Genomic DNA, 26,978 nt, shown 5'->3' on the forward strand with positions numbered 1-26,978 from the left:
CTCCTGTGGAAACTGGGTAGAGCAGGGGCAGCTGGTACAACTGATGTGGGGGTGATCAGCATCTTCCCCTTATTCCTTGGCTCCTCTCTCTTAAGCCTACAGGGCCCTCGGACCGTATCTGATGACCTCAGGAGGCCGACAGGTTGGCAGGATTAGTAGGGTCCTATGCTCGCAGAGGGGACTTTAGCTTCTTTCGTTTTCGGTAGGATGAACTGGCCCTGGTTGTTGGGAACTCAGGCCGGCCAGGACTTGGAGAGAACGTTATTCCCTGGGACTCCAGGCAACGAGGGAACGAGGACTCCAGGCAAACACCATTTCTAGACGATCGTAATTATGCCCAATAAAAATGAGTGCTCCGAGACCCAGGTCCCCATCTCAGAACAGTAACTGGAAGAAGGCATCTTTCAATTAATTGCAATGCCCCCAAACAAGTATTAAAACCAGTAAATCTATTCGGAGCCAGTTCCCAGGGCCAGAGTGATTTACCTCTGAATGGAGCCATAAAATTCAGCAAGGGCACACTTCCCACGCAGAATGTCACCTTCCCAGCTCCCTCCCGCCAGCAGCTGGTAACTCCTCCTGCTGGGGGTGTTAGGCAGCTGTTTCTTGGGGAGAGGGGAGCCTGGGGCTGGGGGTGGGGTGGGGCAGGGGGGCCCTTGGGGGCCTTCCATGTATGCAGAGTAGCTGTCTGGGTTGAGCCCCCCTTTCCCACAAGTGGGGAGTCTTCAGTGATGAACTACAGCCTTCCCTGCCCTTTGGGGCCCAAGGACTCCTCAGAGCAGGGGAGGTGAGGGTGACTCACTTTTACTGCCAGTGGAAAGCTGACCTTGATCTTGGTGGTGGTTTGAAGGTGACTGGAGTCTTGAGGGAGTTTATTCTTTAGTGTTTTCCTGGTCTCAACAATGGTATCTATTCAGATTGGTGACGTAAGAGGATTCCTGATTCTTAGTGGACCCCCGCCCACGTCCCTGGCCCGTAGCTCCTCTGCCCTGTACAGAAGGGTCTGTCCTATTCTGAGGTTCCTGCTGCCACTGCCTTCTCTCCTAGATTTGTGTCCCTGCCTGCCTCACTGGGGCTTGGGACCCCCGAGGGTGTATGGGGTGGGCTGTTTCCAGGTGCTCCCCTCCTGCCCCGGGGTCCCTAACACTAACTTCTCCCCGAACCGGCAGCACACTGCTCCCCTTGACCCCCCCAAAATGATGAAAGAAGCTTCCTAACAACCAGGAACCCCAGTCCCTTCTCTGCTGGAGATTCTTGATTTGGGGGAAAGGCGTTTAAAAAATCTTCAGATTTTTTGGGGGGGGGGCGCTTTCCAGGCCACTCTTTGCTCTCCCTCGGTTTATGCAAACTGGGATTTTTCCTTGTTCTCATGAGCCACCTCTTGAGAAATGCTCCCTCCCTGTGCTCCTGCTGTCTCAGGCATGACCAGTTTGGTCCTTGGGAGTCCCACAGGCCCAGAAGGTCCCAGAGCGAAAGGGGATTTGGTGGGAGGCAAATGCTTTGCCTGCTGCATGGAAGGCAAGCCGGGACCTCGCAGGCCTGCGGGGTGATACCGCCCATGTGGGGATGACCACAGGTCAGTGCCACAGTCCTGGGGCAGCTCCATGTGCTACAGATGGCCCCCTCTGAGGCCTTGATGAGGGTCCCCAAAGCCTGGCTCTCCTCTAGCATACTTCCTCAGCTTAGGTTTTTCATTTGTTTCAAGTCCTGTTTATGGCCGATGTCCCCACTGTTTTCCATAGATCCCAAGCTCGAGCTCCGCAGCTCTGCTGTGTCACCACGGAGTGTCTCTTTTTAGTTTGTCCTTCCCGGCTGTCGAGGGCTTTTCCGTCCCTTCTCCTACAGGAAACAGCTGAGAAATCACCAGGATTGTCACACCCTTAAATAACACCAGCTGCCACTCATCTGTGTCGTATTTTATGAATTTGCCAAGTGCTCTCCTGCCTCCTGTGTGGAGTGGGCAGGTATTATTATTGTCACTCTACATAGATGCTCGAAGAGATTAAGTCTCACGTAGGACTTTGCAGCTGACAGCAGAAACAGAGGCCACATCCTCTCACTTTCAATCTGGGGCTCCTTCTGCCTCATCACGGAGCCAGCCACAGACACCAGGGACAGATGGGTCTTGAGCTTCACTTCTGTAAAATGGGGTCATTGTACTGCCTATTTCGTGTGCTTAGGACAGTGCCTGCTGACGGCGCTTATCAGCTCTTAGGAGGGGTAGTAGGATCCCCATTGTGTGCTTTGGGGGACAGGCAGATCGCGTGGCTCGGGCACAGCACCCAGAAATGCAGATAAAACCCTTGCCCGGAGAACCGTCGTGCAAGGTGGGAAGATTGGGCCTGCGTGTGTGGCTGTCCTGCACCTGTGTCTCTTGGTCCAGCCTCCTGAGGTCACTCCCTTTCCTCAGCCAGGGCAGGTCAGCCAGCAGCCCAAGGGCTGTCACGAGGCAGCTTATAGAGCTGAACTAACAATTCTTTGTGGGAACACGGTGCCCTTGAGCCAGGGATCTTGGTGTGCTCTGTGCGCCTTTTAACCTCAGCAGGGCTGCCAGCCCATTTTACAGACCGAGGCTGTGGCCACCGGGCATTCTGGCCCCCAGCCTTGCCCGGTGCGCTACCCTCTCTGTGTCACTAAGCGCGCGCGCGCACACACACACACACACACACACACACACACACACACACAGGTTCAACCCACCAACAGGCAAGTGTGTGGTGTGTAAAGGAAGGACAGTTCACTCATTTATTGAGCCAGTATGCACTGCACTATCCCAAGCCCCATTCTAGCTGCGGGGGGTGAAGCTGTGGGCAGGACTGACCCCCTCCTGGAGCTCTCTGACCACAGATGAGGGCATGCTATGGTGGGGAATAATGCAAGGCCAAGGGCCAGGCGTCTGGGAGAGGAGTGGTGACCGGAGGGTGGTAAGGGCAGATCCCGGAGGAAGTGGGAAGTATCTGGGAGGGCCCGGGAGCATTGTCTGCCTGGGGAGCTCAAGGCCACTGGGGCTGGAGGGCAATGAGCAAGGGGGAGAAGGTGGCCAACTGGCAGCGAGGTCCCAGGGGCCAGATCGTGGGTGGACTTGGAGGAACTTGGACTCAATAGTAATGTAGGAAGCCTCTGGAGGCTTTGGAGGATGTGATCTGAAACGGGGGGGGGGGGGGGCTCGGATTATTACCTGGGGTGGGAGCTCTCCCTTCCAACCTGGCCCAAGGCTGTGATTTGAGAACCTCCTGCATTTCCTGCATTTCTGGCTTATCCCAGAGCCTCCTGCCTGGAACCCTTGAGGAAGCCTGTCCCCATTCTGGACACTGCAGTGGTCTCGCAGGGGCTGATGTAACCCTCCCCACAATGCTGAGCCCAGCCACCGCGGCTGCGTGCTTTTGCAGAATTTCCTCTCCCGACTGTGAGCTCCGGGACCCCAGTCCATCTTTGTATCCCACTCACTGAGCGGCACATAGTAGGCCTCCCCAAAGTTGGGAGGAGGAGAGGAGGTAAAACCCCAAACTAGGTCTTGTGACTGGGCACCCCCTCAGGGGAGGCACTTAGAAGAGAAAGAGTTATTTTTCCGGGCCTGCAAGGGTTTGTGTGTGGGGATTGCCCTCTCGAGGGTCAGGAGGGGAGAGGCTGGTTCAGCCGTGACGCAGCAGGGACATTAGGGATGGCCTTCCCAAACTGTGGGCCGTCACCCCATTCCACTGCTCCATTTTGACGGTGATGGTTGGGATGTCAGCTGCCGCCTCCGGGCCAGCCTCTTCCTCTCGCACGCCCCTTTGAGAGGTGTTTCCCTTTGTGTCATCCAGAAGGAAATGACAGCTTTGGGAAAGCTGCAGAAATCCCCTCGAGGATCGCCGTGGCTGGATGAAAAGACAGGGACTTTTGGGAAGGGATAAAGAACACTGGATCCCAAAGGACAGGGCTTCCTGGCACTCCTCTTTGGCGAGCAATACCTCACCGCCAGGAACCCACGTAGGTCAGGGCCTGGCTGAGAGACTGCGGATTTGGATTTGGATTCAATCATTAAATTTTTTTAAAAGTCTAGGAAACAGATAGAGTTAATAGTCTCATTTATTCAACAGACGTACTCAATAAGTAATATTGAGCAGTCTCTATGTACCAGAGTTTTGTTTCGTGTTGTTTTTTTCTAGGAGCAAGAAATACAGCCCAGAGACAAAAATTCTTGCCTTCATTGTCTAGTCTTATAACAGGGGGTCATCTTTAAAGAAAGACCCGTGGAATCTTCCAATAGTAACACCTGGAGTTCATGTAGGCATTGGTTTGAGAATCATTAGCTTTGGGGGCGCCTGAGTGGCTTAGTCGGTTAAGTGTCCAACTTCAGTTCAGGTCATGATCTCGCGGTTCGTGGGTTCGAGCCCCGCATCCCCGTTTCGGGCTCCGTGCTGACAACTCAGAGCCTGGAGCCTGCTTCAGATTCTGTGACTCCCTCTCTGTGCCCCTCCCCTGCTCACACTCTGTCTCTCATTCTCTCTCTCTCAAAAATAAATAAACATAAAAAAAAAAAAAAGAATCATTAGCTTTGTGATACAGAGGCAGAGATGGTTGGGGCAGTCAGGGTGTCCAGGGAAACAGGAACAGTGCCATTTGGAGGCCAGTCGGACAGGGTGGACATCCAGTACTCCTGCGATATGGCGGTGTTGGGGGTAAGAGTGTTTACAAAGTCGAACTCGTAAATAGCTATTTCTGAACATGTTGATGTTGCGGAGGTAACTTCTCCACCACTGGTGGAGTCTTCTCTTTTTGCCCTGGTACATCGGGCTGGTGGGAAGATGTGTTCCCTGCTCTAGGGACTAATATGGTTAAGCAATTTGCAGACGAAGCACAGGCAGGTCTGTTCGGAGTCACCTCATGTGGCCGGGCGTGAGAGCTCTGGAAAGAACTCAACGAGAGCAGTCAGGGAAGGCTTCCTGGAAGAGGCGGCGCCTGTTCAGAAAGAAATGGGCAAGATGTTCTCGGAGGTGGTGACACGTGAGCGTGGCTTGTGTTCTTTGGGCAGTCTGACTGGTCTGTGGCAGCGGAGTTGGTGATGGTGGGACTGGAGGTTTGAGGGAAGGGGATAGTGCAGACCAGCGGGGGCTTGGCTGGTCCACAGAAGGTTTTGCAGCAGCGAGTGACCAGATAATAGGGATGGTTTGAGTACTTAGGGTGTCAGTGAATGATGGGAGGGAGCAGAGGAATGTGAGTCCCGGGAGCCAGGGTCCTATCGAACAAGTCGCGGGGACACAGGTAAATCCGTCACTCCTTCTGTGCCTCAGTTTACCTCATCTGTAAAATGAAAATAAGATTTTTTTTTACCCCTGGCTACTTCACAGATTCATTGTGAGTCTCAGCTTTAAGAATATATGTAATAATGCTTAAACCAAAAAAAAAAAAAAAAAGTGAAGTGTTAATTCAAGACAGAAATCCAGGCTATGGTGTCAGGATCCCCTTCTCACTTCGGCTTTCTGTACCTGGGAGACCGTGAGAAGCGACAGAGAAATCTCCCTTGCTGCGGGTAAGTGACATCGGCCACGCAGCAGCGGGCCAAGGTGAGGGCGAAGCGAACTCGCCAGCACGCTGCCGACCTTTGCCATGTGATCCTCACTCAACCCCCTAAGGGAGGGAGACATAGAGGACCCTGAGCCCCGGCTGCGGTCGCCAGCTGGGGTCACCCAGCTCAGCAGCGGCAGAGTGGGACGGATGAGACAGGGCGCGGACCGGCTCTCCTATGTCAGTCTGCAAGGGCTCTGCGGCCGCAGAGAGCCACAGGCCGGGGGGCTTACACAGCCTATTCACGTGCACACGATTTCTGGAGCCTGGAAGTCCAAGATGACGGGGTCAGCAGGGGCGATTTCTCCTGAGGCCTCTCTCCTTGGCTTATGGATGGGCACTTCTTGCTGTGTCCTCACAGGGCCTTCCCTCTGTATGTGTCTATGTTCTGATCTCCCCTTCTTAGAAGGAGACCAGTCCCAATGGGCTAGGGCCCACCCTAGTGACCTCATTTGTACCTTAACTCCCTCTTGAGAGGCACCCTCTCCAAATGCAATCCTGTTCTGAGGTGGCGGGAGTTAGGGCTTCAACATACGAATGGGTGGGAGGGGGACACAATTTGGCCTACAACGCTTGCGTTCGGAATTTCTAGAGTGTGCCCTTTTGAGCGGAAAGGCAACTCCTGGGGGCCCAGGGAGGGAGGGCCCGGCTCCTGGCGACTGCCATAGACTCAATGTGGAAGGGGGGCACCCTTGAGAGATGACAAGGAGAACAGACACCGATGAGTGAGGGGTTTAGGTGCCCGGCAAACTTGAATTAGATTCACACAAGTAAACTGCATAAACAAAAAACTCCCTGAATTTCAAAAAGGTTCAATGAACTTGCTTTATAAAAGATTTCATAACAGGTTTCCTTTACATACTGAACCTCACTAGTGTACCTCAAACGTGATTTGAGGGGCGCCTGGGTGGCTCTGTCGGTTAAGCATCTGACTCTTGATCTCAGCTCAGGTCTTGATCTCAGGGTCATGAATTCAAGCCCCTCATTGGGTTCCACGCTGGACGCGAAGCCTACTTAAAAAAAAAAAGTGATTTGATTTAACGCCATGTGATTAAGGTACTACGTTTTCAGAGCCTCGCCATTAAAAGCAGGAGGGACGGCCTATAATTAAGATTTTGCTGAACCTTCTTCTCCAAAGACCAGTTGAGCTCACAAGAGCTGACTACGAAAGCGGCCGAGGCTCTCATGGGCCTCTGGGCCTGTCTGCTCTAGCTGAGTGTGTGCAGGGATCTGACTGGGCTTGGTGGGGGGGCACCCCCGACCACCTGGCGGCTGCCTGGGGCCGCGTCCTGCCTCCTGCTGTCCTAGGAGCCCGCCTCAGATCTGTGCCAGCAGCAACTCAACCTAGTCCTTCTAGACCTGTCGCTTGGGGGCAGGGATACTGACCCCCTATCACTTTAGAAGGCAGGGAGACAAACCAGGGAATCTGGAGTGTTGTCCAAACCTCATGTTAGCAATTTCAACCTGTAAACATTGGACTCCCCTCACCAGAAGCTGTAAACGCGGCCAAGGTGACTGACTCACTCCCAGTCCTTCCTGTAAGCGGAGCACATTGCCCCGCACGGGGTGGAGAGGGGAGGAAGCAGAGATCAGAACGAGGCCCCTTACCCCAGGGGGGGGCCACTGTGGGGCTCAGAGGGGAGAGTGTGTGTGCCCAGGAAAGAAGGTGGGTGACCGATCCATTTGCAGGGAAGCACATCATGATTCTCAGAGCGTAAAAGCCAGCAAGTTCTGGCAAAGGAGAACACTTTTGCAATCTGAGGCAGAGGAGACTGGGGTTTAACAAAGCCGTTTGCCGGCTGGGTGTTAGATTCTGAGTCTGTCAAGGACAGACTTCATCAATATTAAGAACCTACCACCTACCGGGCATTGTGCTACGTCCTGAGCAGGCAGTCCTCTGGCCAGAGAGCCTTCACACGGGGTTGTAGAAGGTCCAGTACTTCGTCCCTGCCCTGAAGGGGTAGATGGACCGGGGGAGGAGACGGACATTGGCACACTGAGAAAGGAGGAGCCTGGGGCCTGAGGGTTTCTGGAGGGGTCCTGGTCCAGCTTGGGGAAGTCAGGGAAGGCTGTTTATGGAATGACTGCGTATCTTTTTTTATTAAGGTTTTTTTTTTTTAATGTTGGTTTATTTTCGAGAGAGGGACAGAGAGAGAGAGAGAGAGAGAGAGAGAGAGAGAGAGAAAACGTGAGTGGGGGAAGGGCAGAAAAAGACAGGGACACAGAATGCAAAGCAGGCTCTAGCCTCTGAGCTGTCAGCTCAGAGCCCGACGCAGGGGCTCAAACCCACGGACCATGAGATCATGACCTGAGCCAAAGTCAACCGACTGAGCCACCCACGCACCCCAAGGACTGAGTATCTTGAGAGTTCAATCAAAGGGTGCAGGGGGAGGGGTCACTCTGGCCAAGAGGTGGGGAGAGGAGTGCTTAAGGCAGACGGCACATGATGTGCAAAGGGCTGGTGGTGAGAACGTGCATGTGGCTGGGTGTGAGTCAGGTATTTCTTGGGACGCAGACTTCGGGGGCGGGGGGGGGGGTGCGGCAGGAGGTGAGGAACAGGGCTGGAGAGATGAGCACGGGCCAGAGTGAAGGCCACACGGGTGGAGGTGAGTCAGCGGGACCTGTCCCAGGATCTTTGCAGATCCCCTGGGCCGGGGACCCCAGTTCTGGGCTGTCTGGAAGATTCATTCTTTGATTCTGCTGTGACGTTTAGATGGCCTCCTTGTCCTTTTCACCAGGATGCCTGGTTATTTTCTGAGCGGTGGCTGCCTCTACCCCTTCAGGCCAACGCAGAGCCTGGCAGCCTTCGTTGTTTAGGGTATGTAAGCCAACTCAGGGGAACCGACCCATGTATATGGGTTCATGCCAGAGACCAGAAATAACCAGGGCTGTTTAAGATGGAGATTGCTCGTCTCTTGCATAAAAAGTAGGCTGGAGGGAGGCTGACCTGAGCTGGTACGCTGATTCTGTGGGATCTTGTCTGCTTCCACTCTCCTTTGCAGGCGGCCACTTTACTCAAGGTCACCTCATGGTCCAACGGGGTGGCTGGAGGACCAGCCACGTGGGCAGGAAGGAGGAGGAACTGGGATCAGTTTTCATTGGTCCACCCGTACCTGCAAGAGAGTCTGGGAAATGTGGTTTTGCAGCTGAGCCATTACCCAAGGTTCTGTCTGGAAGGAAGACCGGGCGAATGGATACGGAGTAGGCCACCAGCAGCCTCTGCCGTGGCCTCTTGTAAGAGTGAGTCGAGGGGGACCAGCAGCACCCTGAGAGCCTGGTTCCATATACCACCTCTTTCTCCGCAGCACTCAGCACCGCGCGGCCCGTAAGAGATGCTGTTGAAGGAGAGATGAATTGAGGCAGTGACACAGGGGGATCCTCAATTCTGCATAGCCACCAGCAAGCCCAGGTGACCAAGCATGCTGTGTTTGGATGCATCTCAGAATATAAGCAGCACTGCATGGGCCAGGGGTCTAGTCCCACTTCTTATCTTTCTTATCTTCTTTGAGCCTCAGTTTCTCCCTCTTCAAAAAGGGACTAATCCTACCCATGCAGATTTGGGACAGGGGTGAAATGAGACTCTAGACTGTACAGAACTATATTCTTGTGAGTTCGTGGTGGAGATAGGTAGCTTGGGTAGCTTCTCAGACTCTTCTTCCCCTAGATAAAGTCTGGAAGATTAGATTACTATTCTGAGCTCAATTGTTTATACTGGCTTCTCTCATAGTCTCTGCTACAGGCCACAGGAATCATAATATCCCCTTGTGTTTCCAGGCATCTTTCTGCCGAGGAACTCAAAGCCTTAATTATCTCTGAACCATCTAATATTCCAAGGTACAGAAGGAGCAAGAATTATTATTTCCATCTGGAAAATGGGCACGTAACTCATCCAAGTTCAGAGCTGCAACTAAAAACTGGTCTTTTGACTCCCAAGCCCAGAACTCCTTCTCCCGTAAGAGTCTCTTCAGACCTTTTGTTTTAAAGCAACAGATGCAACTCTACAAAATAATTCTTAGAGGCCCAGTGCCCAAAACAGGGAACAGAAGGCCACTGGCTGTCCTGCCCACAGGATACCTCCCTGGAAATTGTCCCCTACTGCCTCTGGAGGGGGAAGTAGGAGCCCCAGCCGTCCGTCCTCTTAGTTGGAGAGACAAGGAACTTGGTCAGCGTGTGACAGTGATAGATGTCACCACACCCTGGCTTGGCCCCAGCCTGGGGTGGAGACCCTCATAGTCCAGCCCTGTCTCCCAACCCAGCCGAGACTCCCAGTCTGTATCCCAAACGGGTTCTCAAGTGCTTTCATGCTTGAAAAAATTATAAATTGTTACAACCGCATAACTCCAGCACAAGTAACTACAATTTGTTGTCCCTTTTCCTTTTATTTTTGAATGCTTTCTATTTTCTGCCACACTTTCCAACTTTTTAATGAATCCGCCCCTGTGTCCCCATCTGCCTTCTCTGTGGTCTACATTGTCTAATAGCAGTGTAATTTTTGATATTGCTCTTGAAGAGGCAATACATTTACAGAGTTCACGAATAAAGTCAAAACAGAAAGATACGCTCTAGAAGCAATCCGAATGTTTGCCGACCTATGAATGGGTAAATAAGATGTGGTATATCCATACAAGAGAATATTATTTGCCATAAAAGGTATGAAGTCCTGATACATGATACCGTGTGGATGAACTTGAGAAACATCATGCTAAGCGAAAGAAGCCAGACAAGTTACGTGTTGTATGATTCCATTTGTATGAACTATCCAGAATAGGTAAATCCCTAGAGACAGAATGAAGGTAGGCGGTTAGCAAGGGCAAGAGATGGGGGGGAAGAGGAAATCAGTGCCTCAGCGGGTAAGGGGTTTTGATGTGATAAAAATGCTTTGGAACAAGTAGAGGCGGTTACACAACATTGTGAAGGTACGATGTGAATTTTACCTCAATAATTAAAAAAAGATACGCTCTGAAGTACGGAAGTATCGTTCGCGCTCTGTCCCCATCCACCACACCCCGCTTCCTTCTTGTCCTACTCTCTCCTAGAAATAGCAATTTTTTAAAAAACTCACTACTGAAGATTTCAAACAGTTGTAAAAGTAGACAGACTATTCTAATGAGCCCCTGGAGACCCATCACCCAGCTTTCCCAGTTATCCTCTCGTGGCCAGGCTTGATTCTTTTCTGCTGTTTGCTTGTCTACGTGTGGACTTTTTGACATGAATCCCAGACGCCATATTATTTCGCTTATAAATAAAGCAGAAAAATAAAGGATAAGAACGCTTCTTAAAAAAACATAATCACAGTAGGTGGCGCCTTTAATAATTTGTTTCTTCTTTCCTATTTCTTCATGTACTGCAAGGAATAAATTCTTATTTTGCCCTCTCTTACCTCAAAGGGGACGTACTGAAAATGCGATCCTGTATTTTGGTCTTTCAGCTATCAGAATATTCTGTAGATCTCGCCTACACCAGCACATAGTGGCCCTCTTTGCGTTTTTCCCAAGTGTGTGATATTCTCTCATTTGGCTGCATTATAGTGTATTTGCCCATCCGCTATTTCTGGATGTGTGAGTGGTCTCCTGATAGTCTGAGCGGGACGCTGCAGACTGAGGGGTCAAAGGCAAATCATACTTGGCTCCTGGCCTCAAGGAGCCTGGCCTAGGCAGATTCTCCAGAGAAGCAGAACCAGTAAAGAAAGGGTGCTCCTGGGGCCCTCTGTTCTTTTTGTGACATCTCTTTGTGGTATTTCTAGATGGTATCTTTGAGTGGCATCTCTGTGCGGTTAGTTTGACTTCCTTCTAACATGGTGGTCCGAGCGCAGCTGGCCTCTTTCAAGATGGCTGGCTCCTCTCGGAACACAAAAACAAGCTGCCAGACCTCCTTCAGGCTCAAGTCTGGAACAGATAGAATGTCACGTTTGCTGCATTTCTGAACATCCAGTCGCACACTGGGAAGCGTGGATGATGTTCCATCCGCCTAGGGAATGTAGTGGGATGTCTGGATGCTCAGTATCATCAGACAGAGTGCTGGACTGTCTGAGGCCCAGCTCTGGGGGGTAACTTCCCATGAGACCTAGCCCAAGGCTCACTCCCCTCTCTGCATCTAAGATGGGGATGATAGAAATACCAGCCAGTCTCCTGCCTGCCTCACAGGGCTGCTGACAGGTCCAAATGAGATGAGACAGTAATAGCCAGGAAAGGTGTTGGGTTCGGCCGGGTTTTGGGGATCCTCCCTCCCTGGAGCTGCCAGCTTGAGATACAGCAAGTCCTGCGTCCACTGCCAGGATTCCTGGGGGCAAGGATCTGGGAGCACAGGCACCTGTCGGGGTCGGTGGGTTGGGCTCGAGCCAATGGGGCGTGAGGGGCTGACTTTCGCATTGGGTGGGGGGCTTTATAGCTTTTAACTCTCGTATGCTCGTAGCAGTTTTGAAAGGTAAATGTCACTCTTGGAGCGCCTGGGTGGCTCAGTCGGTCACAAGTCGAAGCATCTGACTTCAGCTCAGGTCATGATCTTGCGGTTCGGGAGTTCGAGCCCCACATCGGGCTCTGTGCTGACAGCTCAGAGCCTGGAACGTGCTTCCGATTCTGTGTCCCCCTCTCTCTCTCTGCCCCTCACCCCGCTCACGCTCTGTCTCTGTTTCTCTCTCAAAAATAAACAAACATTAAACAAATTAAAAAAAAAAAGGTAAGTGTCACTCTTGCCTCTTTGACAGATGTCCCCATGGTGACACAGCTGAGTGGCAGAGCCAGAACTCCAGCTCGGGCCTGTCAGGCTCCCAACCTCGTGCCCTTTACCCACAGAGCTGGCGCTGGCTGGGGAGAGAGACTCTTGGCAAAATACCAGAATTTTCCTTACTGTGAACACTGTCGACTTTAATTAGATTAATTTTCACTTTTTTTTTTTTTTTTTGCCTTAAGGGGGTTTAAAGACGATGCCGTGGGATTTTAGCAATGCACGGTGAGGAGAGCTGAGGCCTGGTGTGAGACCCTCCGAACTCGAGAATGAGTCAGAGGTGCATTTGTGTATCTATGCGCCCCCCCCAAGCAGCCCCCCTTGCCCCACGAGGTGGGAGGGATGGTCAGTGGAGACCCCGCCTCTCGGTCTAGCGCTGTTCTCCCAGGATGCTCTCCACTGCCCAGCCCAGGCACATCACAACTGCTCCCTGCTTGGCGTGCATTTTTATGAAAGCTGCTTTGTGCATGCATCCGCCCCGGGTTCTGGCCCCGGCTCCAAGCCCTGGTTATCTGGAATAAATAAACTGCAGCAACTACTCCTGCGGTCCTCTCCTTCTAAGGGAGACTGCCCAAGTAAGGGCGCTTGTCTGGACCAAGGCCTTCGTAAATGAGAGCGCTTTCCCAATTTCATCCCGAGAAGCCAACAGCAAACATTTGTGGAGGACCCAGGGCCTGCCAGGCGGGCCCCGAGCTGGAGAAACGTGCCTCGTAGAACAATTGGCCTCAGAGAGAGCTTGCCGGAGAACAATTGGGGCTTGTGGATGGTCTCTCGCTGACCTTGGGCAGCAGTGCCTGCATTATGCAAGACACCCAGGTGTGCCCGCTGGCCCTGGCTCGGGAGCAGGTGCGCCTGCCTTTGGGGAGCTGTGGCTGTGCGGTCACTTGCACCCTAGCTGCCCGGGGCAGCACTGACCTTCGGAAGGGCAGACATGTGGCCGTTGGGGCTTTGCCAGGTCAGCCGCCAGCCCAGGAGAGAGGCACTTAGCAGAGCATAGTGCTGTCTCTGCTCCTACAGCCTGGCCATTTTTTTTTTAATGTTTATTTATTTATTTTGAGACAGAGCGACTTCCTTTATTTATTTAATTAATTAATTAATTAATTTATTTTTTTTTTTTTGAGCAAGAGCAAACAGGAGAGGGGCAGGCAGAGAGAAGGGGGGAGAGAGAACCCCAAGCAGGCTCCGTGCAGTGGGTGCAGAGCTGGACGCAGGGCTCCGTCCCACGAACCGTGAGATCATGAGCTGAAATCAAGAGTCAGACGCTTAACCGGCTGAGCCACCCAGGGACGCTGAGGCCTGGCTGTTTTTATTGGAAAAGCAAAAACACATAAATGTTTTGCAATAATTGTGGGAGGCCAGGCTCATTGGTAACTTACAGCCTTTCTCTGAGATGAGGCTTTGTTCATCTGAGGACCTTTGCCCGATTGCCCCACCTCTCGCTGGTATCCTCATCCGGGGCCTCGCTCACTGCTGTTTGCGCTTTCCCGGTCCCTTTTCTCTGTAGGTCTCTACTTCAGCCAACACACACGCCGCAATAAGTAGGCGAAAAGCCGCCTCTGAACGGAGACTCCTGGTTTCCAGATTCACTGTGCCAGCTGAGGCCTCGCTGTTGAATCGGCAACACCAAGTTTGTAGAGTAAAACCAAATAAAACATGGTCCCATGGAGACCCAAGTACAGGATATGTGTATGACACAAACAAAACAGAGGAAAATGACATAGGTAGGATTCGGTCTGCTCGACTCTACCTCTTATTTATTTATTTTATATATATATACTTTTAAAAAATATTTATTTATTTGAATCTTAAAAAAATTTCTTTAAATGTTTATTTTTGAGAGAGAGAGAGAGAGAGAGAAAGAGAGCACAAACAGGGGCAGAGAGAGAAAGAGACACAGAATCCAAAGCAGGCTCCAAGGTTTCGAGCTGTCAGCACAGAGCCCGACGTGGAACTTGAACTCACCAGTCGTAAGATCATGACTGAGCCAAAGTCAGACGCTTAACAAACTGAGCCGCTTGGGCGCCCCAAATGTTTATTTATTTTTTTTATTATTTATTTTTATTTTTTATTTTTTTTTCAACGTTTATTTATTTTTGGGACAGAGAGAGACAGAGCATGAACGGGGGAGGGGCATAGAGAGAGGGAGACACAGAATCGGAAACAGGCTCTAGGCTCTGAGCCATCAGCCCAGAGCCTGACGCGGGGCTCGAACTCAGGGACCATGAGATCGTGACCTGGATGAAGTCGGACGCTTAACCAACTGCGCCACCCAGGCGCCCCAACCAAATGTTTATTTTGGAGAGAGAGAGGGAGAGCATGCAGGGGAGGGGCAGAGAGAGAGTGAGACAGAGGATCCAAAGCAGGCTCTGTGCTGTAGCACAGAACCTGAGGTGGGGCTCAGACTCACGAACCACGAGATCATGACCTGAGCTGAAGTTAGACGCTCAACTGACTGAGCCACCCGGGTGCCCCTCAACTGTACCTTTTACTAATTTAGACTATGATCCTTTCTCTGCTTCATAAGCTTGGTGTTTGGTGATTTCAGGGCTTGTCTTTTGTCTGGTTTTGTTTTTTGGCTTTCTTCATCGAGGGAATAGTATTCTAAAAGGTTGAAATTGCTAATTATTCTTAAAACTCTGAGAGCCGCTTATGTGGGATGTGTGATATTAGAGCCCTTCATGTTGTCAGCCACGATAGCAAATGTGCATCCAGAGCCTCTAAGAGAGTGTTATGAGAGGAATTACTAAAGAGAAATCATTGTACCTGCTTAGGAAAAGCCACTGACGAGTGAATCTGATCAGAGCGTCATCTGGAAGGCGTCAGGTGGGAGGTCTGACTCAGGCATAGCGTCAGGCATGAGTCACAGCCTCCCTTCCCCTTTAATGACCTGGGCAGAGAGGGGTCTGCCCAGGGTCCCTGTGTCATGGTCCGATACCGAGCATAGCAAACTGGCCTGGGGACTCGGACTGACTCTCGGAGTGAACTTGAGATTTGAGACATGAGGAGAAAACCACAAGCAACTGTGGCTCCAGAAGAATCCTGCCTCATCCATCCTAGACAGGGTGTTCGGGTAAAACGGAATCTGACATGTGTCCCTGCCTCAGGACCAGAGGGTGGTGACGGAGTTCGGGTTTTTGAGGCAGGTGGTGTCAAAAGCCAAATCCAGAAGGAAATGGTCTTGTTTTGGGGATCTATTACTCTTTTTGCCCTCAGAGATGTTAATCCATACAGAACGTGAGGGCTTGGTTCCTGAGATGTGCCCTTCTGCCTGGTTTCTCTCACACTTCCTTTTGGTTTTTCTTCATTTGTCTTCAGTCAGGTCACCCAAACATATGCCATGGCCCTGCGTGGCCCTCATCTCTGGTTCTTTCTCTGCTATTTCTTTAAAATAAAAGCTTTATTGAGATACAGTTCATATACCATAAAAATTCACCCTTTTAAGGCAGGTGGCTTTTTCTGATTTCACTCATACGTGGAATTTAAGAAACAAAAGAATAAAGGAAAAAGACAAAGTAAGAAACAGACTCTCAACCATATAGAACAAACTGATGGTTGGGGGGGTGGGGTGGGGGGGACGGGTGAAATAGGTGATGGGGCTTAAAGAGCGTACTTGTCATGATGAGCACTGAGTAATGCATAGAATTGTTGAATCACGCCATTGTACGCCTGAAACTAACATGACACTGTATGTTAAGTATGCTGGCATTAAAATTAAAAACATAATAAGAAAATAAAAATAAAAAAGTAGGTGGCTTTAATATGTTCACCATGTTGTGCAACAGTGTCTTCTATCCAGAACATTTTCTAGATGCATCATTTTTTTGTTTTCTGGAAGAGTGCCATCCAGCGCATTTCCATGACCTCCTTCCTTATTCTCCCCAACTCCCTGAGCCCTAGGCAACAACTCATCTACCCTCTTTCTCTGTGGATTTGCCTATCCTGCACCTCTCACGTAAATGGAGTTCTAGAAAATGCGGTCTTTTGTGTCTGGCTTCTTTCACCTAATATAGTGCCTTCAAGGTTCATGTTGTAGCATGGATCAGTGCTTTATTCCTTTTTATGGCCAAATGATATTCCAATATGTGGTTATACCGCATTTTAATGTACCCATTAGCCAATGAGAGATCATTTGAGGGTTGTTACCATATTTCAGTTATTATGATGAATACTATATAATACTACCCTGAGCGTTCATGTACACGTTTTTGTGTGGACCTGTTTTTAATTTTCTTGGATAGGTACCTTGGAGTAGAATTATTGGGTTTATGTGGTAATGACCTTTTGAGGAATTGCCAGACTGTTTTCCAAAGTGGCAGGACCACTTTACAGTCCCGCGAGCCATGGACGAGGGGTCTAGTTTCGTCACATCCTCACCCACACTTGAGTATTGTGTGTCTTTTTGAGCCTTGCCATCCCAGTGGCTGTGAAGTACTGTCTCACTGTGGTTTCGGTCTGCATTTCCTCAATGACTAAGGATGTTGAGCATCTTTTCAAGTGCTTTGTAGTATTAAACGCTCAGGTTTACCTGTTCATCCAAGGGCTGTAGGCCACTTGTGTACCTTCTTTGGAGAGATGTCTCTTCAAAGTTTTGCCTGTTTCCTAATTTGGTCCTTTGTCCTTTTATTGTTGATTCGTAACAGTCCTTTATATGCTCTAGATACTATGCCCTTATCAGATCTGTGGTTTGCAGTATTTTCCCCCAAGGGTTGTCATGCCACTTTCTTCATCATGTTCTTTGAGGCCCAATGTTTTTAATTTTGATGGAGTCCAATGGATCCTTATTTATTTGTTATTTCATTGCTTGTGGTTTTGTGTCATAGCTGAGAAACTATGGCTTCATCCAAGGTCACGAGGATTTATTCCTATGCTTTCTAAGAGTTTTGTAATGCTCTTACCTTTAGGGCTGTGATCTTTTGGGGTGAATTTTGGTGTCGGATGTGAAGTGTAAGTCGAGCTTATTCCTTTACATATGGATATTCAGTTGTCTCAGTGCTGCTGGTTGAGAAAACTATTCTTTCCCCGTGAAATGTTTGTGGTTTTTTTTTTTTATCATGACTTTTTCCTGCTCAGAAATAATTATTGGCTCTTTCTCGCCCAGCTTTCTCTTGCATTCTCACTCTCTCTCTCACTCATGTGCATACGTACACACACACGCACATGCACACACACACACACACACACACACACACACACCCCTGTCATCCTTTCCTGAAGTAATGGGCATTTCTGCTGCTTGAGGGAGGCCTCTATGCAGCCCAGGGCCTTGTCCCTAATTCCCAGGATTCTTTCCCAGATGGAGCTCTGCTTTCTCAGCTCTCTTCATGTGCTCATTTGTCTGCCTAGTGGGAGTATTTGACTCTTTCAGGGGGAGGGCATGGAGGAGGAGCTGCGTGTGACCGCAGAGACCCACACTAATTATTATCTTTTCATACCTGTATTTCCGGCTCTGAAGCCAGATGTAAGCTTTCTTGAGGCCCCTCATTCTTCTGATTGGATAATTAAATGGAAGCTTCTCTAAAGCCTCTGGCTGACAAATGGCTCATGAAAGTATTAGTCCGTCCATCCATCCACCCACCCACCCATGCATCCATCCACCCATCCATCTGTCCATCCAACTGTCCATCTGTCTATCTGTCCACCCATCCATCCATCCATCCATCCATCCATCCACCCAGCCACCCATCTATCCACCAATCCATCTGTCCATTCATCCATCTATTCATCTGTCCCTCTGTCCATCCATCCATCCATCCATCCACCAACCACCCATCCATCCATCTGTCCATCCATCCAACTCTCTGTCCATTCATCCATCTGCCTGTTCACCTATCCACCTGTCCATTTGTCCATCCATTCATTCACCTATCCGTCTGTTTATCCATCCATCCATCCATCCATCCATCCATCCATCCATCCATCGATCTATCCATCTGTCTATCCGTCCACCTATCCATCTGTCTATCCGTCCACCCATCCATCTGTCCATTGTCTCTGTATCTATCTAGTAAAAAAGGGATGGTTGCTTGCCCCCTGTCTGCCAGCTAGGTCAGAGTTGTGCTACAGGTTTGTATTTATTATAAGCTCAGATTTATCTGATCATCCCAAGGGGTAGCCAGTTTACCAAAAGCCAGTCTGAAGTTACCCTGCTTTTTCTCCCTGGCAGAATGCTTGGTGAGGGTCATCGGCATAGGGGTTCTTTTGGTGTGTGAGGAGGTTTGCTCAGGAGGCCAAACACACATCTCTGACCTGGTAAGCAAGAGTTAGAGCAGAGGGACAGGGTGGTCTCAGGGCTGCTTCCTCCACTCCAGGTATATTCCTGTCTGAATTGTGATTTCTGCTCATTAGAATTTAGTGTCACAGGTTGGAGGCAGAGGCTGCTGAAAAGTTCTCACTCTCGCGTGACCTATGCCGACCAGCCTTCAGCAGTAACACCCTGGGGACCTCCAGTTCCACCTCCCCTTATATCAGTTATGTTGTCCATGTCCTAAGATTGGCCCCAAACCGAACAACTTGGGACCCCCTGACTCCTTGGTGAAGCATGTCACTGCTAGCTGGAAAATTGGGGTTTTCCCCTTGTCCCACCTTCTGGGAATACTCTCTGCTGGGGGCTTTTTTTCCCTGGCCACAGTTTGCTGGGACCAACCCTCTTCCTGGAAGCACAGGTCATGTCCGTCCTGTGTGCCAGGCTGCTTCTCCTGTCGTGGAGCATTCTTTCTTAGGGTTCCCATTCTTCTGTCCCAGAGGCCGGCCTCTATTTCTGCTTTTTCCTGATTCCCCAAGAATCAGGGTGTGGCCTGAACCTCAGTGGGGAACAGGCCCCCTGGGAGCCCTTGGCAGTGTGTAGAGTCCCCGGTGGGGGGGGGGGGGGGGGGCGGATAGAAAGCAGCTAACCCCCTTGCCAGGAGCGTCAGGGCCTTGATTATCCCAGACCCCCTTCTGTTGCTCCAGAAACGAGACGCTTCTGCAGGCCTGCCTTACAGCCGACTTCTTCCCCTTTACCCGTGACTTGCCCTGACTTTGCCATGCCATTCATTACACGTCCCTCTTCAACATCGTGCCAGCCCCAGCTCTGCGACATCCATTTCTGTCCACTTTCCACTGCACAGTGAGGGAAGACTCCGTTTTCACAAATACCACAGCTGACCACTGATTTTTGTTGTTGTTGTTTATTTATTTTTGACAGATAGAGAGAGACAGAGCATGAGCGGGGGAGGGGCAGAGAGAGAGGGAGACACAGAATCCGAAGCAGGCTCCAGGCTCCGAGCTGTCAGCACAGAGCCCGACGCGGGGCTCGAACTCATAGACCGCGAGATCATGACCTGAGCCGAAGTCAGACATTCAACCGACTGAGCCACCCAGGTGCCCCCTGACCACTGATTTTTGACATTCGTGGGGGAATATCCTGACATCTACCAAATCCCAGTATGAATTACATAACACAGCAGTCAGTCCTGTGTCCAGAATTACACTTTAGTCCTTGTATTTTCAGGAAAAATTCTTGCTACTACCTTAGGTTTGGGGGATTTAGTCTGTTCTCCCCACCCCCCCTGCCCCCATCTCCCTGTTCCAAGACTTTTCCTTCTCATTTTTTTCTTTTCCACTGCCTGTGTCTGGGTTGCATGTAAATGTTCCCCTCTCCTCAATGGGTTCCTGCAGCTTTTCTGGCATTTTCCTGACTATCAGCACTTCCTCTGAGGAGCTTAGACAAGGGGAAAGAAGAGCGACTGGTTGGGGAGGGAAGGGGACACTTTCTCTCTTGGCAAAAATGGAGCACAGCTAGCGGCTGGTTCACTCTCTGGGGTCAGGGAGCCCGTAACCCCCTTTACCTCATTTCTTTCTTTCTGGGGCTTGTGTGGTACGTGAAGTCTAGAGTGTGTGTCCTTCCTGCAAGTGTTCACTGAGCTCTGAATACATTCCTGGCACCCAGGAAGGTGTTGTCCCGTGGCAGGAGGGAAGGCGGTGGGCAGGAAGATGTTAAGCACCCCCCCCCACCCGCCAATGCCACCCAGGAAAAGCCATCGTTAAGTGGCAGAGAGCTCAATTTAGAAGTAAGTGCTGGGGATGTTGTGGGACAAAGCAGGGAGGACCTTGTGTCTGAGGTGGGCGCAGTGGCCCTCCAGGTTGGTGGGGGGGCTGGAGTTGGGTGGAGAGGGTATCTCCCCCCCCACCCAGGAGGACAGCCTGTGTACCGAGGAGAGAGGCACCAGAAAGACGTATATGTCCCGGAAAGCAGGTGGGGCTGGGGCCTGTAGGGTGGGGTCCCCTGAGTGTCAGGTGTACCCTCCACCCAAACTGTACATAGACGAGCTGACAGCTTCATGGGGATGTTTGGGGACAAACCATGGGGCCCAAGGGTAGAGGCTTGGTGAGGCAGCCAGGGACAGGGACGCCCGTCAGGAACCGGCCTCTCGGCCCAGGTGACTGGAACAGGGAGGTGATGGCAGTGGGGATGAAGTGAAGGCATAGGTCAGAACAAAAAGGAGGGGGATTGAGAACCCTTTCTGTGCAAGACCCTCAGGCCTAAGGCCTGCCTTTCGGGGACGGAGGAGGCATGGAGCAATGGTGTCGACTCTGTGTGGGCCTCTGTGGGCCTCCGGCAGATAAGGCCTCCCCGCCTCTCCCTGCCTCCCTCCCATTGTGCCCTCTGGCCTCAGGGTTCCCTCTGTGCCTTGAATGGGCTTCTGTGGCACTCAGGGTCACGTAGGGCTGCCTGCTGGGGCCAGTGTGCTTCTCCACACAGGGACGATCTGTGTACCTTCATGGCTTCCCAGCTTACAGGGTAGTCCCAGCTATCACAGGGACTGTGATAGTGGAGGCAGAGGACCGGTACTGGTGGCGGTAATAATATGATCATTTGAGACATCACTAAGCGTTAGGCATTTTACAGATTCTAGTTCACGCAGTCCTTACAACAACCCCATGGGATTGCCCCACTTTACAGATGGGAAACCGAGGCAGAGAATTAAGCAGTTTACCTGAAGCGATACTTCCGGTAAGGGGCAGAGTCGGGACTCCAACCCCGGTCTCATGACTCCAGACCCCATGCCTGGTCACACTGCCCCACCCTCTCTCAGAAGAGCAAGCTGCCAGTCCGCATCTGTTGAATGGCATTGATTGGGCCATTTGAGGACTGGGCGACTGTGGGTCAGCACCTCCAGTACGCCTAGGGTCACTCCTCACTCCTCTCACCATGCCTTGTCTGTGATGGTGGCCGACCTTCACGCTGACCTCCAGGGAGCCCCTGGGCAGTGGGACTGGACGGAGCCCGAGCACAGCCCCGGTTGCACCTGCTGTGTGACTGGTCCCTCATCCCATCTGGCCCTGGGGGCGGTCCTACCTGGGGGTTGGGGGCGGTGGTGGCCTGACGGCAGTGCCCTAAGCATTGGTCCTGGTGGGTTCTTAGGCCTCCCAAAGAGCAAAGAGGGACAGAGAAATGGATCTGGAAAAAGGGACTTCTGTCCAATTGGTAGTCTGTGGAGTTAGGTGCTGCAGAAAATTTTAATGAATGCCGTGTTGCCCTAATTTTCTTAAGAGTGTGAAGTGTGTCATAGGAATGTGTGATGTGCATCATAGTGCATCATAGGAATGAGAGCGATACCAACCCAAGAGAGCTTTGAACTCAGGTTTCATTACTCTTGGATTTACAGATTGGCAGGGGAGGAAGCTGGACTATTTTTAGGTGGTACTGTATGAGTTTTATAATTAACAGACAGCATGCCCCCTGCTGCACATGCTCCTTGCTCATGCCTTATTGTAATTAGCGTTATAATCATCTTCCAACAAGATCATACGGCTTTGCGGGACCTGGAACACGCCTGCCTCCTCCCTGCTCCGTCCTCTGTGCTGGGGCACCTGAGCAGGGCGGGAGCGCCGATCCCGTTGCGAAAGGCGCCCATGACTGGGTAGGTGACAGGTGAGAAGTTTGATAGGCGGTGGGAGCAGCTTAACCCGACCATGGAAGGGCAGAAAGCAGGTAATATCTGGGGAAGGACAAGGGACAAGGAGCACTAGGATGGAGTTGGGGACTGATGGAAAGAGGCAGGACAGGTGGTGCCTTGAATATCAAATCACTTCTCTTGTTCTCAGGGAGCCAGGACTGAAAACACGTGCTTTGTTGAAAGAACATGAGCGTTTCCTGACCCTGCTCGGTCTGCAGACTAAGCTCTGTTAACCTATGCAGCACCTTTGTCAGGGTTAGGAAAAGGCACCCCTTATCTTGGTGGATGAAATAGAGGAAAGCAGGTCTTTCCGCTTCTCCTCTGCAGGTGGCTGCAGCCTTGCATTAGGGCACATGGTTTGACACATGGGACGTGAGCTGGTTCTCCGCCCTTATTCAGTGTCTTCGACGGATGTCTTTGAGCAGTACACAAACCGCACAACGGAGTAGGGCCACCCTTTTGAGGTTTAATGTCAGGGTTTAGGCTTTTGACTGGAGAGAGTGTAAGATGGGAAGCCTTCCTGTGTCGCCCAACTCTGATCACCCCGTTTTATTTCCACCCTTCTCTTGGCCGTATACTGCTTTCTGCAAAGAACCAGGGACTGTGACCCCTAAAGGTCAGAACCTTTATAAGCACGTTGGCCACAGTTTCTAGATGTTGGTCCTGGACCCCAGGGAACATTACTATCACGCAAGGAGCTTATCAAAATGCAGATTTCTGTTCCCCGAACTCATTCTATGTGTGATTCAGAAAGTAGGATAGAGCCCAAGAATATGTGTTTTTCATAGATTCCCAGCCGGAAGCCACAGATCTGGTTCATCCCTCCACGCTGCCCCCCAGGGTCTTTCCTGCCCCTCTGTTGCTCACAGCCCCCAAGGCCAGGAACCTGGCTCTGTACCATTTGGTTTGCTGATCATGCTTCCTATAGCCATCAATGCGTTTTTCCTCTTAAAACAGTACTTACTGAAGTATAACTTACATACAAGAGAAACGCATGAATCTTTAGCGCATGGCCTGAGAGATTTTGACAGATGTTTGTATTCCTGTAACCATTCCTCAGACCAAACTAAAGATCATTTCCATCACCCGGGAAGGTCTTCAGTGGCTCTAAAAGCACATTAGAAAGGCTAGTGAGGAGAGAGGGCATCTGCCTGGGGGACAGGGACAATCTCTTCCATTTGTTTCCTGTGTGTCTTCCGTTCTCTGCAGTTTCCCTTGGAAGGGTGGGGGGCCAGGGTATGGGTGTTGCTGGAGCCCATCAGAGGACCCCATGGTCTTCTGTGAGGTTGGCGTGGGGCCTGGGAACACAGCCTTGACGCCAACATCACCTTCACCCCTGGGGCAACCTGCTGGAAGGGCGCCAGCACTGGCTCCAGTGCAGACTTGGCGGATGGCCCATCCTCAAAGGCTCGCTTTGAAGAGCCCATACTTGTAAGACGCAAAGCCGTGAACAGGGGCCTGTGGGATTTTCGTTCTGCCCCTTGGAGGGCTGGCGCTCGCAAGAGGTACAGTCCCCGCCAGTCTCGTGAGGCTGCTGGGACTTTGCTAAGGGGCACTGACGGCCATTCCTCCGCTCCAGGGACAGGATCCGCTCAGAGCCTTTGAGCTCGTGACCCGGCGGCCAAGGACTACTGTAGGGCTCAGTGCCACACCCTTTCTGTGTCACGTGCTCTTGTCTCAGCCTTTCTTTTCCTGCCTCAGCTTCATGACTCTTGGTACCTGAGTTAGAACGAAGAACAGGCACCTGCAAATGTTCTCCTCTTTGGGCGAATGCTCTGTGAGCGTTGTGGCACTGCTAATGCGGACTCCGAAGAGCTGAGGTTTGAAGTTGGCGGTCTTGCGGGTTGTGACCTCTGTTTTTATTTTCCCTGTGGACGTACTTGTAGTGAATTGTTGAAGACGCCTTTGGTTATTTTCTTGACTCCCAGGTTATGCGTACGTCTCGGGATTTTTAAAAAAACACCTGCAGCGAGTATTTTCACCCCCGCTAGCTGCGTGTGAGAACACCCGTTTCCCCAACCCTGGGTGTTAGCATTCCTTTCCCCCCTTCCCAATTTGATGCGTGTAAAATTGGCTCTCATTTAGCTTTGCATTTCTTTGATTACTAGTGAGCCTGAAGATTTTTCAGGAATTGATAGGCTATGTATATTTCTTCCTGTGGAAATTTACTTGGCATGCTCTTTGCTGATTTTTCTAGTGATCTATTTTATTTTTGGAAGAGGTCTGAATTTATAGGTGAAGGCCTTGGTTTCCAGTTATATATGTATATTTTTTAAATTTACATTATGTTCATATATTTCTTTTTTGAGAGAGAGAGAGAGAGAGGGAGAGAGAGCGAGCTGGGGAGAGGCAGAGAGAGCGGTGGGGAGAGGCAGAGAGAGAGGAAGAGAAAATCCTAAGCAGGCTCCGTGGGGCTCTAACCCACGAACCGTGAGATCATGACCTGAGCCAAAACCAAGAGTCAGACGCTTAACTGATTGAGCCACCTAGGCACTCCATTTTGATTTCCAGTTAAAAAAAAAAAAAATTTATATCTAGATAGACTCAGACTTGGAACAACTTAAATTAACTCCAAGGTGGTACCCAGCCACCAGTCACTGGCCGATCTCCAAAGTAGTCTTTGGGAGAGCCAGGAAAGATGCACCTTCCAGGCAGGTACAGCTCTGTTCCTAAGTGCAGGGCCTGGTGAGCAATACGTTGGTGGGTCTTGGCCGATTCTGGGTCCCCTGTTCAGAGCACAGCTACGCAGCCCACATAATCCACACAGCCTATATCACCATAGGCAGCCATTCTGAGTGTTATAAAAACTGAGTCAAGCCAGTTTTTTTTTTTAATTTTTTAATGTTTATTTTTTTTAATTTTTTTTTTTTTTACATTTATTTATCTTTGAGAGAGAGAGACAGAGAGACAGAGACAGAGAGTGAGAGGGGTAGGGGCAGAGAGAGAGGGAGACACAGAATCCGAAGCAGGCTCCAGGCTCTGAGCTGTCAGCACAGAGCCCGACACGGGGCTGGAACTGATGGACCACGAGATCATGACCTGAGCCGAAGTCGGACCCTTAACTGACTGAGCCACCCAGGCGCCCCAAGCCAGTTTTGAAAATAATACCCAAACTCCAAGGCATTGGGTGTACAATTTTTACTATAATTGAAACTCCCAACCTGTTGACATGGGCATCACGGTTTTGAGTGGAATCTGAACTAGGGTAGCCTTGATTTGGTTTGACTGGTGGTCCCGGAGCCTGGAGGGGAGTTAGGCAGTGGGACCAGTCCTGCCTTTGTTACTAATTAACGAGGTGACTCTGGCAAACCAGCTGGCTTCCTGGGGCCACAGCGTTCTCACCAGTAAAAGGAGAGGTGCAACTAGGTAAACTTCCAGGTCATCCTCAGCTCTAAATATCCATGAGTCCCAAGTTCTAGCTGTGTTTTTATCCCCCACAAAAAGATTGTGATATATTTAAGACTACTTAGCTTTATTTTTTCTTTAGCATCTGAGTTATATAAAAGCAAAAACATTTCAAGATCTGGTACGTATGTTTTTGCATTTCACCAGATTTGAGTCTGACTTAGTTATGTTCTCAGTGTGTCCAAATAAAGGAATACTTCAACATAACTGACTCCCTCTTCTAGGTTTTACCCTAGGGGCATCGCCGGGGTCTATAAAGTCGCTGGCAAGAAGGCAGGTGCATTCGATAATGGGAAACGGGTGAAAACAGTATCTTGGGACATTCCATCTCTTCCTTCTTTCCCTCCTTGGTAACCATCTATGGAGTTGGCCAAGCTCGGAAGGGGGCAAGGCTTTAAGGACCTCATTGCCTTTTGGGGAGCAGTGGTGCAAGCCTGGCCTTACCGGGACACTCCTGTGTGCCAACTCCGTGGCCATTCTGCCTTTGCTCCGTTGCTGTGCTGGCTCTCCTGGTGGCCGGAGCCCCCCCTGAGAGCCCCTCCCACCTCAACTCTCACTGCCTGTGGCCCCCACACCACTTTTCTCCCCACCCCCCATGCCTTCCTTGCTCCACACATCTTCCCTGTTCTCAGTGGCCTGCCAAAGGGGGACTTCCTGGGGTCCTAGTCCCAGCACCTTCCCCCACTTGCTCTCCTCCTGTGTCCTCTCACCCCCTTGGGTGGCCCTGATTGTCACCTGAGTGCCATTTTCAGTCACATCCGCTCTCTACCCCAGGCCTGTCCTCTGATCCCACTCACCTGCCTCCTGGACACTTGACCTCAGGCACCCCCTAAGTCCAGCACATGGTCCCTGTCCATGACCCTGCTGGGGTTTGCCTTCCTATCATCTAGCTAGCCCCCCAGGCCCGCAGCCCCGGACTCGCAAACTGCCTCCCCTTCATCCTCCTTGCCCTCCCTGCGCACCCCTGCAGACACACTCACTGGCTCATCCCCTGGTGCCCACACACCCCTCACCGTGTTGTTCCCTGCTGCCCTGGTGGAGCCCGTGACTCCTCTGTCCTGGCCTCTTGCTATTCTCTCCCTTGCTCCTTCTGTCCCCTCCCAGTCTGCCTTTATTATCTTGGTGAATATTTAAAACAAGGAAAACCCCTGTCCCGCAAATGAATCTCCCCCGAGAATCTCTGCTCGGTCTCTTTACCGCACCCCCGTCCTGCATCGGGAGGGGGCGGGGGGGGATGCAAGCTTGCAAAGATGAACTTGACCTATCCTTTATCAAGGTGGCTCCCCCCACCCCCGTTTCCATCACCCCTCAGCACAATGTGGGCAGGGCGAGGTCAGCCCTGTGCTCATCTCCACCCTTCCCCGA

General features: G+C 51.0%; 1 protein-coding gene across 7 annotated transcripts in view; it reads left to right on the plus strand.

The window, feature by feature from the left end:
- CTIF (cap binding complex dependent translation initiation factor) overlaps positions 1-26,978 on the plus strand; it is a 298,093-nt gene that overhangs the window by 19,627 nt on the left and 251,488 nt on the right. The window contains exon 1 of one of the 7 annotated variants that reach the window (XM_047828164.1): positions 8,918-8,956. The exons of the other annotated variants lie outside the window; for them this stretch is intronic. The gene's annotated coding sequence lies outside the window, so the exon portion shown is untranslated. Of the gene's footprint in view, positions 1-8,917; positions 8,957-26,978 lie in introns of those variants that run through there. 7 annotated transcript variants of the gene reach the window in all.

Source organism: Prionailurus viverrinus, chromosome D3 (genome assembly GCF_022837055.1).
Source record: "Prionailurus viverrinus isolate Anna chromosome D3, UM_Priviv_1.0, whole genome shotgun sequence".
Classification (NCBI taxonomy): Eukaryota; Metazoa; Chordata; class Mammalia; order Carnivora; family Felidae; genus Prionailurus; species Prionailurus viverrinus.